Here is an 11,834-nt window from a genome sequence, read left to right as displayed (position 1 = left end):
AAATACAACATTTTTTTAAAAACTCAGTTTACCAGCTCGTGGATATTTTGATTTCTTCCATTTTTGGCTGTGATGAACAATGCTGCTATGAGCACTCGCCTACTGTTCTTTGTGTGGATGTTTTCATTTTACTTAAATCAGGGTTGCCAGATTCAGTGAGTAAATGCAGATGCCTGAAACCGTTTAAGTTCAATCCATTTCACCTGCCTTCACTAATCAAGGTCGTTTTAAGACTTGCATGTTCTCCAAGCGGCCTGTAACCCAAACAATAAGATATTTGCCTGAGTTGTTTTCTAGAAACTTGGAGTCAGCTGCATCTAATTAAAGCTAAGCCAGTTAAGATTGAACTACCGCCCCTTCAACGGGGCATGCGCAAGTGTGACGTGTTCAAACGTGCGGGGGCCTGTAGCCTTGTTACGCCTGCGCAGAAAGGCATTACTGCTCTCACACCTCAGACCGCCCTGCTGCTGTCTTGGTTATCCCACAAGTACTCCAGCCCCTTGCCTTGGGGGAGGCAGATTTGAGTTTTGTCCTACCATCTCCTCGCTTGGCTGCCTTGCGAATAAACCCTTTCTTCGCTGCAAGCCTCGGCGTCTCCGCGGTTTGAGTGGGTGTGCGTCCAGCAAGACGGGCCAGCCAGGAGGTAAGTCCAGGGCGGCTTGTGCCCGTGGTTCGTGGGCCCCTTGCCGGTCCTGAGAGCTTGGGCACGAGTCCAAGCAGCTGCTTGGTCTGTTTGCTCCGGGGACCGTCCCCTGAATTTCCCCAGCGAGGTGTCACCATACTTTGACACGTAGTGTCATTTTGCAGCACCCTCCCCCCCAAAAAAAACTGTTTAGGGGATTGGGTTTGGAAGATGACTTTTGGGTGATTAACCTCGTTAAAGAAACGCAGTCCTGACTGGGTCGTGGGTTGGAGGTCCACCTGGCGGAACTTGGGCAGGCAATATAAAAGGTCACAACCGTGGAGGTGCATGGTACCCGGGTTAGAGGCCGGGGACTTTGTTTTGGGGTCTTGTTTGTTCTGGTCTTGTTTGCCATGTCTGTCTACATCTGGTTGTCTAAATTGTTAAGAATTGGTTACCTGGGGATTGAGTTTCTTGGGGCCCAAGGAGCACCAGGTAGAGAGGACCTGTAGGGAGATTTTGTTGCCACAACCACCTGGAAGCAAACCAAATGGGAAATGTTCCTCTTTGCAGCCCTCTAGGCTACATTCTCTGAAACTGGGTAACTTTCAGTTATGAATCCATGGAAAAACAAGAAAAAGATGGTATTTTTGGTAACAGTGCATGGCCTTTAGACTCAGGAGCAAAATGGCCTGAAAATGGATCCTTTATTACAATACAATTTTGCAACTAGATTTATTTTGTAAATGGGAAGGAAAATGGGATGAAATACTTTTGTACAGTCTTCTATTGTGTCAGAATACACCTATGCAAATAAGATGTAAGATTATGACCCAACAGGAAGGGACAGCAAAGAAACTTCACTTGGAATGAAGGAGGCCTTGCTGTTAATTCAAACGCTGACTGCTCCTCCCCCACCCCCACAGCCAACACCTGAGCCACAGCCTCAGGCTCATCGCCAAACCCTTCCCCCAACCCCACCCGCCGCCAGTCTCTGAGGGTCGAGAAATAGGAGACAGAGGTGGTCTCCCCCTCTCATACTAGCCGGGGAGCTACCCAAACTCAGGTGGAACAGTATTACTTAAGGCAAGTGCCCAGGTGGGTGGTGTGACTGCTGAAACTGAGCAGCTGATGATCTGGGCCCACTCCCCTTTTCAACTTCGGATTTACTTAATTGGAAGAACAATATGCCAACTTACAGAGATGACCCAAAGAGAATGGAAAATCTTTTTTCATCTAATTTTTTGTGACCCATATAAACTGACCTGGGCAGATGTTCAAAATTTACTAAATACCCTCCCTTCCTCACTTCACAAGACTGTCGAATGGTGCTGGATAAAGCCAGGGAGGAAGCAGATGGGCTTCATGCAGAAACTCTGGCAGCCCGGTACAGGATGCCAAAAGTGTAGCTGGACTAACAGTGGGTCCTAATTGGGATGTAATGGTGGGAGAGGCCAAACCTTGAACACTATCCAGGTCTCATTCTAGCAGGATTGTGAAGAAGGGTGCCAGCACAAAGAAGCCTTAATAAAGAACAGGAGGTAAAAGAAACCAAATGAAAATCCTTCAGAATTTCTAGAAAGGGTCTTTAGAGCATATAGGCATATGCAGTTGCACATGACTTTACAGCACCCCTGATACACAGAGGAAAGTGCCAAAGGTGGAAGGGGAATGTGGATGTCTCAACTTGTCGAAATTGCCTTCAGAATTTTTAATGGCAGGGACCGAATTCTCTCCTACATAGCCTCTCCAACATTTATTTGTAGACTTTTTGGTGATGGCCATTCTGACAAGTGTGAGGTGATACCTTATTCTGGTTTTGATTTGCATTTCTCGAATTAGTAATGTTGAGCATCTTTTCATGTGCCTGTTAGCCATCTATATGTCTTTGGGAAAATGGCTACAAATCTTCACCCGTTTCTTGATTGGATTGGTTTTATTTATTTATTTTGATACTGAGTTGTACGAACTGTTTGTATATTTTGGATATTAACCCTTGTCAGCTGCATCATTTGCAAATATTTTCTCCTGTTCTGTAGGTTGTCTTTTTATTTTATTGATAGTTTCCTTTGCTGTGCAGAAAGCGTTGTTGATCAGGTCCCATTTGTTTGGTTTTGCTTTTCTTTCTTTTGCCTTAGACTGATCCAAGAAAGTATCGCTACAATTTATGTTAGAATGTCCTGCTGATATTCTCTTCTAGACCATTTTGCGTTTCTTTTCCTATGTGGTGTAAAAGAATGTTCTAATTTCATTGTTTTGCATGTGGCTGTGCAGTTTTCCCAGCCTGACTGGTTGAAGAGATTGTCTTTTGTCCATTTTGTATTCTTGCCTCCTTTGTCTTTGATTGACTGTAGATGTGTGAGTTTATTATTTATGGTCTCTCTATTCTGTTTCATTTGTCTTTGTTTTTGTGTCAGTACCATGCTATTTTTAACATTTTTATTGATTTATAATCATCTTACAATGTTGTGTCAAATTCCAGTGTAGAGCACAATTTTTCAGTTATACATGAACATACATATATATTCGTTGTCACTTTTTTTCTCTGTGAGCTACCATAAGATCTTGTATATATTTCCCTGTGCTATACAGTATAATCTTGTTTATCTATTCTACAATTTTGAAATCTCAGTCTGTCCCTTCCCACCCCTTCCCCCCTTGACAATCACAAGTTTGTATTCTATGTCTGTGAGTCTATTTCTGTTTTGTATTTATGCTTTGTTTTTGTTTTTGTTTTTTTTTTTTAAGATTCCACATATGAGCGGTTTCATATGGTATTTTTCTTTCACTTTCTGGCTTACTTCACTTAGAATGACATTCTCCAGGAGCATCCATGTTGCCACAAATGGCGTTATGTTGACGGTTTTTATGGCTGAATAGTATTCTACTGTATAAATATACTACCTCTTTATCCAGTCATCTGTTGATAGACATTTAGGCTTTTTCCATGTCTTGGCTATTGTAAATAGTGCTGCTATGAACATTGGGGTGCAGGTGTCTTTTTGAAGTAGGGTTCCTTCTGGATATATGCCCAGGAGTGGGATTCCTGGGTCATATGGTAAGTCTATTCCTAGTCTTTTGAGGAATCTCCATACTGTTTTCCACAGTGGCTGCACCAAACTGCATTCCCACCAGCAGTGCAGGAGGGTTACCTTTTCTCCACACCCTCTCCAGCATTTGTCATTTGTGGATTTTTGAATGATGGCCGTTCTGACTGGTGTGAGGTGATACCTCATTGTAGTTTTGATTTGCATTTCTCTGATAATTAGTGATACTGAACATATTTTCATGTGCCTATTGATCATTTGTATGTCTTCGTTGGAGAATTGCTTGTTTAGGTCTTCTGCCCATTTTTGGATTGGGTTGTTTGTTTCTTTCTTATTAAGTCGTATGAGCTGCTTATATATTCTGGAGATCAAGCCTTTGTTGGTTTCATTTGCAAAAATTTTCTCCCATTCCGTAGGTTGTCTTTTTGTTTTACTTATGGTTTTTGCCTTTGCTGTGCAGAAGCTTGTAAGTTTCATTAGGTCCCATTTGTTTATTCTCGCTTTTATTTCTATTGCTTGAGTAGACTGTTCTAGGAGAACATTTTTGAGATGTATGGTAGATAATGTTTTGCCTTTATTTTCTTCTAGGAGGTTTATTGTATCTTGTCTTATGTTTAAGTCTTTGATCCATTTTGAGTATATTTTTGTGAATAGTGTAAGGGAGTGTTCTAGCTTCATTGCTTTACATGCTGCTGTCCACTTTTCCCAACACCTTTGCTGAAGAGACTGTCATTACTCCATTGTATATTCTTGCCTCCTTTGTCGAAGATTAGTTGACCAAAAGTTTGTGAGTTCATTTCTGGGCTCTCTATTCTGTTCCATTGGTCTGTATGTATGTTTTTGTACCAATAGCATGCTGTCTTGATGACTGTAGCTCTATAGTATTGCCTGAAGTCTGGGAGAGTTATTCCTCCAGCCTCTTTCTTTCTCTTCAGTAATGCTTTGGCAATTCTAGGTCTTTGATGGTTCCGCAGAAATTTTATTATGATTTGTTCTAGTTCTGTGAAATATGTCCTGGGTAATTTGGTAGGGATTGCATTAAATCTGTAGATTGCCTTGGGCAGTGTGACCATTTTAACAATATTGATTCTTCCAATCCAAGAGCATGGCATATCTTTCCATTTTTTAAAGTCATCTTTAATTTCCTACATCAATGGTTTATAGTTTTCTGTGTATAATTCTTTCACCTCCTTGGTTAGGTTTATTCCTAGGTATTTTATTACTTTGGGTGCTGTTTTAAAGGGGATTGTTTCTTTACTTTCTTTTTTTGTTGATTCATCATTTGTGTAAAGAAATGCAACTGATTTTTGAATGTCAATCTTGTAACCTGCTACTTTGCTGAATCCTTCAATCAGCTCTAGTAGTTTTTGTGTGGACCTTTTAGGGTTTTCTATATATATAGTAACATGTCGTCAGCATATAGTGACACTTTTACCTCTTCTTTTCCAATTTGGATCCCTTTTTACTTCTCTCTCTTGCCTGATTGCTGTGGCTAGGACTTCCAAGACTATGTTGAATAGGAGTGGTGGTAGTGGGCATCCTTGTCCCAGATTTTAGTGGGAAGCTTTTGAGTTTTTGAAGCTGTCCAGTCCTGGACTTTTATTTGTAGGGAGGTTTTTTATTGCTATTTTGATTTCATATCTAGTGATCCATTTGTTCAAGTGGTCAGTTTCTTCTTGATTCAGTCTTGGTGGACTGTATGTTTCCAGAAACTTGTCCATCTCCTCTAGGTTATCCAGTTTGGTTCCATATAGTTTTTCATAATATTCTCGTATGATATTCTGTATTTCTATTTAATTTGTTGTAATTTCTCCATTTTCCTTTCTTATTTTGCTAATTTGTGCTCTCTCTTTTTTCTTCTTTGTGAGTTTGGCCAGAGGTTTGTCAATTTTATTTACTTTTTCAAAAAAACAGCTTTTGGTTTGATTGATTTTTTCTGTGGTCTTTTTAACCTGTATTTTATTTATTTCCTCCGTAATCTTTATAATTTCCTTCCTTCTGCTGCCTTTTGGGGTTTTTGGTTCTTCTTTTTCTAGTTCATTCAGCTAGTGGGTTAAATTGTTTATTTGAGATGGTTCTTTTTTAAGGAAGGCCTGTATCGCTATAAACTTCCCTCTTAGCACTGCCTTTGCTGTGTCCCATAGATTTTGAGTGGTTGTGCTTTCATTGTCATTTGTCTCAAGGTATTTTTTAATTTCAGTTTTGATTTCCTCATTGACCCATTGGTTTTTTAATAGCGTATTGTTTAATCTCCATGCTTTCCTTTTTTCCTCCTTTGTTTCTCTCTGTTGATTTCTAGTTTCATGGCATTGTGGTCAGTAAAGATGCCTGAGATAATTTCTATCTTCTTAAAATTGTTGAGGTTTCTTTTGTGCCCAAGTACAAGATCAATCCTAGAAAATGTTCCATGTGCACTTGAAAAGAACGTATATCGTATTTTTGGGGGGTGTAATGCTCTGAAAATATCCACCAAATCTAATTTTTCTATTGTATTATTTAATTTCTCTGTTGCCTTGTTTATTTTCTGTCTGGAAGATCTGTCTAGTGATGTTAATGCGGTGTTAAAACCTCCAACTATGATTGTATTTCCATCAATATCCCCTTTTATCTCTGTTAGTAATTGTTTTATTTACTTAGATGCTCCTATATTGGGTGCATATATATTAACGAGTGTAATATCCTCATCTTGTATTACTCCTTTAATCATTATAAAACGTCCTTCTTTATCTTTCTTTATGGCCTTTGTTTTAAAGTCTGTTTTATCTGAAATCAGTACTGCTGCACCTGTTTTTTTGGCTTTTCCATTTGCATGGAATATCCTTTTCCATCCTTTCACTCTCAATCTATATGTGTCCTTCTCCCTAAAGTGGGTCTCTTGTATGCAGCATATTGAAGGTTCTTGCTTTATTATCCAGTCTGCCACTCTGTGTCTTTTGACTGGAGCATTTAGTCCATTAACGTTTACAGGAATTAATGATAGATGTGTGTTTATTGCCATTTTGAACTTATCTTTGCAGTTGATTTGGTATTTCCTCTTTGTTCCTTTCTTCTTCCTTTTGTGGTTTGGTAATTGTCCTTTGTGTTATCATGGATTTTATTTAGTTTTTGTGACTCCCTTGTAAGTTTTTGGCTTGTGGTTACCCTTTTTTGTAAGTCTATTAGCCCATTACCATAACTGTTTTTATTAAACTGATAGTAATATGATCTCAAACCCATCCTACTGAGAACAAAAAATTTAAAAAAGAAAAAAATTCTATATTTTCCTGCCTCCCTCTCCCACTCTCAGTGATTTAGATGTCTTCTTTTACAATTTTGTGTTTATTTTATTTGTAATTCATGAGTTATCACCTTTCCAGTTGTGAGTTTCTCATTTCTGTAGCATCCTGCTGCTTTTCTATTTAGAGTAAGTACCATGCTATTTTGATTACTGTAGCTTTGAAGTCAGGGACAGTGATTCCTCCACCTTTGTTTCCACCGCCCGTCCCCTCTTCAAGATTGCTTAAGCAATTCAGGGTCTTTTTTGACTCCATGTAAATTTTAGGATTATTTGTTCCAGTTCTGTGAAAAATGTCCAGGGTATTTTGATAGGAATGACATTAAATCTGTAGATTCCTTTGGGTAATATGGCCGTTTTATTAATTCTTCCAATCCAAGAGCATGAGATATCTGTTCATTTCTTTGAATCATCTTCAGTTTTCTTCATCAGTGTTTTTATAGTTTTCAGAGTATGGGTCTTACACCTCCTTGGTTAAGTTTATTCCTAGGTATTTTATTTTTTTGATGTGATTTTTAAACAGGATTGTTTTACTTTCTCTTACATTTTATAATTAGTGTATGGAATGCAACAGACTTTTTTATATTAATCTTGTACTCTGTGACCTTACTGAATTCATTTATTCTAATAGTTTTTGTGTGGAGACTTTAGGGCTCTTGATGTAGAGTATCATGTCATCTGCAAATAGTGACAGTTTTACCTCTTCCCTTCTCCTTGGGTGCCTTTTATTTATTTTTCTCATCTGATTGCTATGGCTAGGACTTCCAATACTGTGTTAAATAGAAGTAGAGTGGGCATCCTTGTTCCTGAATTAAGTGGGGAGGCTTTCAGCGTTTCATTGTTGAGTATTACATTGGCTGTGGGTTTGTTGTGAATGGCCTTTATCATGCTGATACTCCCTCTGTACTCATTTTGATAGTTCTTATCATGAATGGACATTGACATGTGTCCAGTGCTTTTTCCGCATCTATTGAGATAATTGTGTGATTTTTTAAATTCTTTTATTAATGTGGTATATCACATTTTTTGTTGTGCGTGTGTATGAATGAACTATGCTTGTGACCCTGAAATAAGTCAAACTTGATCATGGTGTATAATCCCTTTTATGTATTGTTAGATTCAGTTTGCTAATATTTTGAGGATTTTTGCATCTCTATTCATCAAGGATATTGGCCTGTAATTTTTTTTATAGTGTCTTTGTCTGGTTTTGGTATCAGGGTAACGGAGGCCTTATGGGATGAATTTGAGAGTATTCCCGCCTCAAATTTTTGGAATAGTTTGAGAAGGATAAGTATAAATTCTTTATGTATTTTGTTTAATTCCCCAGTGAAGCAGTCAGGTCCTGGACTTTTGTTTGCAGGGAGGTTTTTTGTGCTGGTGATGATTTTGTGTTTTAACAGATTCTGCTTCATGTCTAGTGATTTGTCTGTTTCTTCTTGACTCAGTTTTGGCAGGCTGTGTGTTTCTAGAAATTTGTCCATTTCTTCAAGGTTGTCCAATTTGTCGGCATGTAACTGTTCTTAGCATTCTCATGCTTTTTGATCTCTGTGGTATCGGTTATTTCTCCTTTCATTTATTTTGTTTATTGGGGTCTTCTCTCTTCTTCTTGGTGAGCCTGGCTAAAGGTTTATCAATTTTTTAATCTTTTTTTAAAAAACAGGTCTTGATTTCATCTTTGCTTTTTTTTGTATTTATATATATTTTTTATTGAAGTATAGTCCATTTACAAGGTGTCAATTTCTGGCGCACAGCATAATGTTTCAGTCAGTTCACATACGTGAACATACATATATTAATTTTCATATTCTTTTTCACCGTGTTACTACAAGATATTGAATCTGTGCTATAGTTCCCTGTGCTATACAGTAGGACCTTGTTGTTTAACTGTTTTGTGTATGTTAGTATCTGCAAATCTCAAACTCCCAATTTATCCCTTCCCACCCCTCTTCCCCAACTGGTAACCAAAAGTTTGTTTTCTATGTCTGTGAGTCTGTTTCTGTTTTATAAATAAGTTGGTTTGTCTTTTTTTGGTTTAGATTCCACATGTAAGTGGTATCATATGGTAATTTTCTTTCTCTTTCTGGCTTACTTCACTTAGAATGACAATCTCCAAGTCCATCCATGTTGCTGCAAATTGCATTATTTTATTCTTTTTTATGGCTGAGTGGTATTCCGTTGTATAAATGTACCACAACTTCTTTATCCAGTCATCTGTTGATGGACATTTAGGTTGTTTCCATGTCTTGGCTGTTGTAAATAGGGCTACTGTGAACATTGAGGTGCATGGGTCTTTTTGAATTAAGGTTCCCTTTGGATATATGCCCAGGAGTAGGATTGCTGGATCATGTGGTAAGTCTATTTTTAGTTTTTTGAGGAATCTCCATATTGTTTTCTGTAACAGCTACCTCAAACTACATTCCCACCAACAGTGTAGGAGGGTTCCTTTTTCTCCACACCCTCTCCAGCAATTATCGTTTGTGGACTTTTGAATGATGGCCATTCTAACTGGTGTGAGGTGATACCTCATTGTAGCTTTGATTTGCATTTCTCTGATAATTAGTGATATTGAGCATTTTTTCATGTGCCTATTGGCCATTTGTATGTCTTCATTGGAGAATTGCTTGTTTAGGCCTTCTGCCCATTTTTGCATTGGGTTGTTTGTTTTTTTTTGTTATTAAGTTGTATGAGCTGTTTATACATTCTAGAAATTAAGCCCTTGTCAGTCTCATCTTTTGCAAGTATTTTCTCCCATTCTGTAGGTTATCTTTTTGTTTTGCTTGTAGTTTTCCTTTGCTCCATGTAAATTTTAATATGATTTGTTCTAGTTCTGTGAAAAATGTCCTGGGTAATTTGATAGGGATTGCATTAAATCTGTAGATTGCTTTGGGCAGTGTGACCATTTTAACAACATTGATTCTTCCAATCCAGGAGCATGGGATATTTTTCCATTTCTTTAAGTCTTCTTTAATTTCCTTAATCAGTATTTTGTAGTTCTTCATGTATAAGTCTTTCACCTTCTTGGTTACATTTATTCCTAGATATTTTACTACTTTAGGTGCTATTTTAAAAGGGACTGTTTATTTATTTTCTTTTCCTGTTTATTCATCATTAGTGTAAAGAAATGCAACATATATGCACTCAGTATAGGAGCACCTAAATATACAAAACAAATACTAACAGACATAAAGAGAGAAATTGATGGGAATACAATGATAGTAGGAGACTTTAACACTCTACTAACATTCTAGGACAGGTCATCCGGACAGAAAATCAATAAGGCAATGGAGATACTAAATGACACAATAGAACAGTTGGACTTGGTTGATATTTTTAGGACATTACATCCCCCCAAAACAGAATATACATTCTTTTCAAGTGCTCATGGAACATTCTCTAGGATAGACCACATACTTGGGCACAAAAGAAGCCTCAACAAATTTAAGAGGATAGAAATTATTTCAAGCATCTTCTCTAACCACAATGACATGAAACTAGAAATCAACCACAGGAAAACAAATGAGGAAAAAATGACAGCATGGAGACTAAACAGTATGCTCCTAAAAAAGTAATGGGTCAATAATGAAATCAAAGAAGAAACTAAAAAATACCTTGAGACAAATGGCAATGAAAACAGAACCACACAAAATCTATGGGATGCAGAAAAAGCAATCCTAAGGGAAGTTCATAATGATACAGGCCTTCCTCAAAAAAACAAGAACAATATCAAATAAACAACCTACCCTGTCATCTAAAAGAACTAGAAAAAGAACAAACAAAATCTAAAGTCAGCAGAAGGAAAGAAATAATAAAGATTAGGGAGGAGAGATAAAAATAGAGATTTAAAAAAATAGAAAAAAATCAATCAAACCAAGAGCTGGTTTTTTGAAAGAGTGAACAAAATTGACAAAACACTGACCAGGCTCACCAAGAAGGAAAGAGAGAGGACACAAATAAATAAAATAAATGAAAATGAAGAAATTACACCCACCACAGAAATACAAAAAAAGTCGTAAGAGTATATGTCTTCCTAGGTAGAATATCCTAGGTTACAGGCTCTTCCCCTTTCAGGACTTTGAACATATCATGCCATTCCTTCTGGTCTGCAAAGTTTCTGCAGAGAAATCAGCTGATAGCCTTACCAGTGATTCCTTTGTGTCTGAATCTGTTTTTCTCTTGCTGCCTTTAGGATTCTGTTTAACTTTTGCCATTTTAATAATGATATGTCTTGGTGTAGGTTTGTTTGAGTTCATCTTGCTTGGGACCCTCTGTGCTTCCTGTACCTGAGTATGTTTCCTTCTTTAGGCTTGGAAAGTTTTCAGCCATAGTTCTTCAAATACCTTTTCAATCCCATTCTCTCTCTTCTTCTGGAACCCTTATTATGTGTTTGTTGGCACATTTTATATTATTACATAGATCTCGTATGTTGCTTTCATTTGTTTTTCTGCCTGCTGATATAATTGGGTGATTCTCCTTTATGCTGTGTTCCAGATCACTTGTTACCGAGTCAGCGATCATTTCTTTTATCTCAGAAATAGAATAATGTATTTCTGATTAGGTCTTCCTTATACTTTCTAGTTCCTTGTTAAAATGATCAGTGTTTATATCAGTACTCTTAGTTCAGTTAGCATTTTTATTACTAACTTTATAACCTAGTGTCTGGTAGACTGATTATTTGTTTCATTATTTTTCAGGGGTTTTCTCTTGCTTGTTTAATTGGGGTTCCTCTGCCTTTTCATTTTACTTAACTTTTTCTGTCTCTGAATTTAGGTGAAAGTTGTCTATTGGGGTATTGAAGGGTGTTTTTGTGTGGAAGCATCCCTATGTAGACTGCATGTGCCCAATGTCTTTGGTGCAAGGACTAGATTTGATGTGGATATCAGTCACATCCTTC

The 11,834-nt window shown here is 37.5% G+C and overlaps 1 long non-coding RNA gene across 1 annotated transcript in view; it reads left to right on the top strand.

The window, feature by feature from the left end:
* Positions 1 to 449: 449 nt before the first annotated feature.
* LOC140696099 (uncharacterized) overlaps positions 450 to 11,834 on the top strand; it is a 43,756-nt gene continuing 32,371 nt past the window's right edge. The window contains exon 1 of the long non-coding RNA XR_012072114.1: positions 450 to 643. This is a non-coding gene — a long non-coding RNA (uncharacterized lncRNA). The remainder of the gene's footprint in view (positions 644 to 11,834) is intronic.

Source organism: Vicugna pacos, chromosome 4 (genome assembly GCF_048564905.1).
Source record: "Vicugna pacos chromosome 4, VicPac4, whole genome shotgun sequence".
NCBI classification, from domain to species: domain Eukaryota; kingdom Metazoa; phylum Chordata; class Mammalia; order Artiodactyla; family Camelidae; genus Vicugna; species Vicugna pacos.
This window is presented reverse-complemented; position numbering and strand designations above follow the sequence as displayed.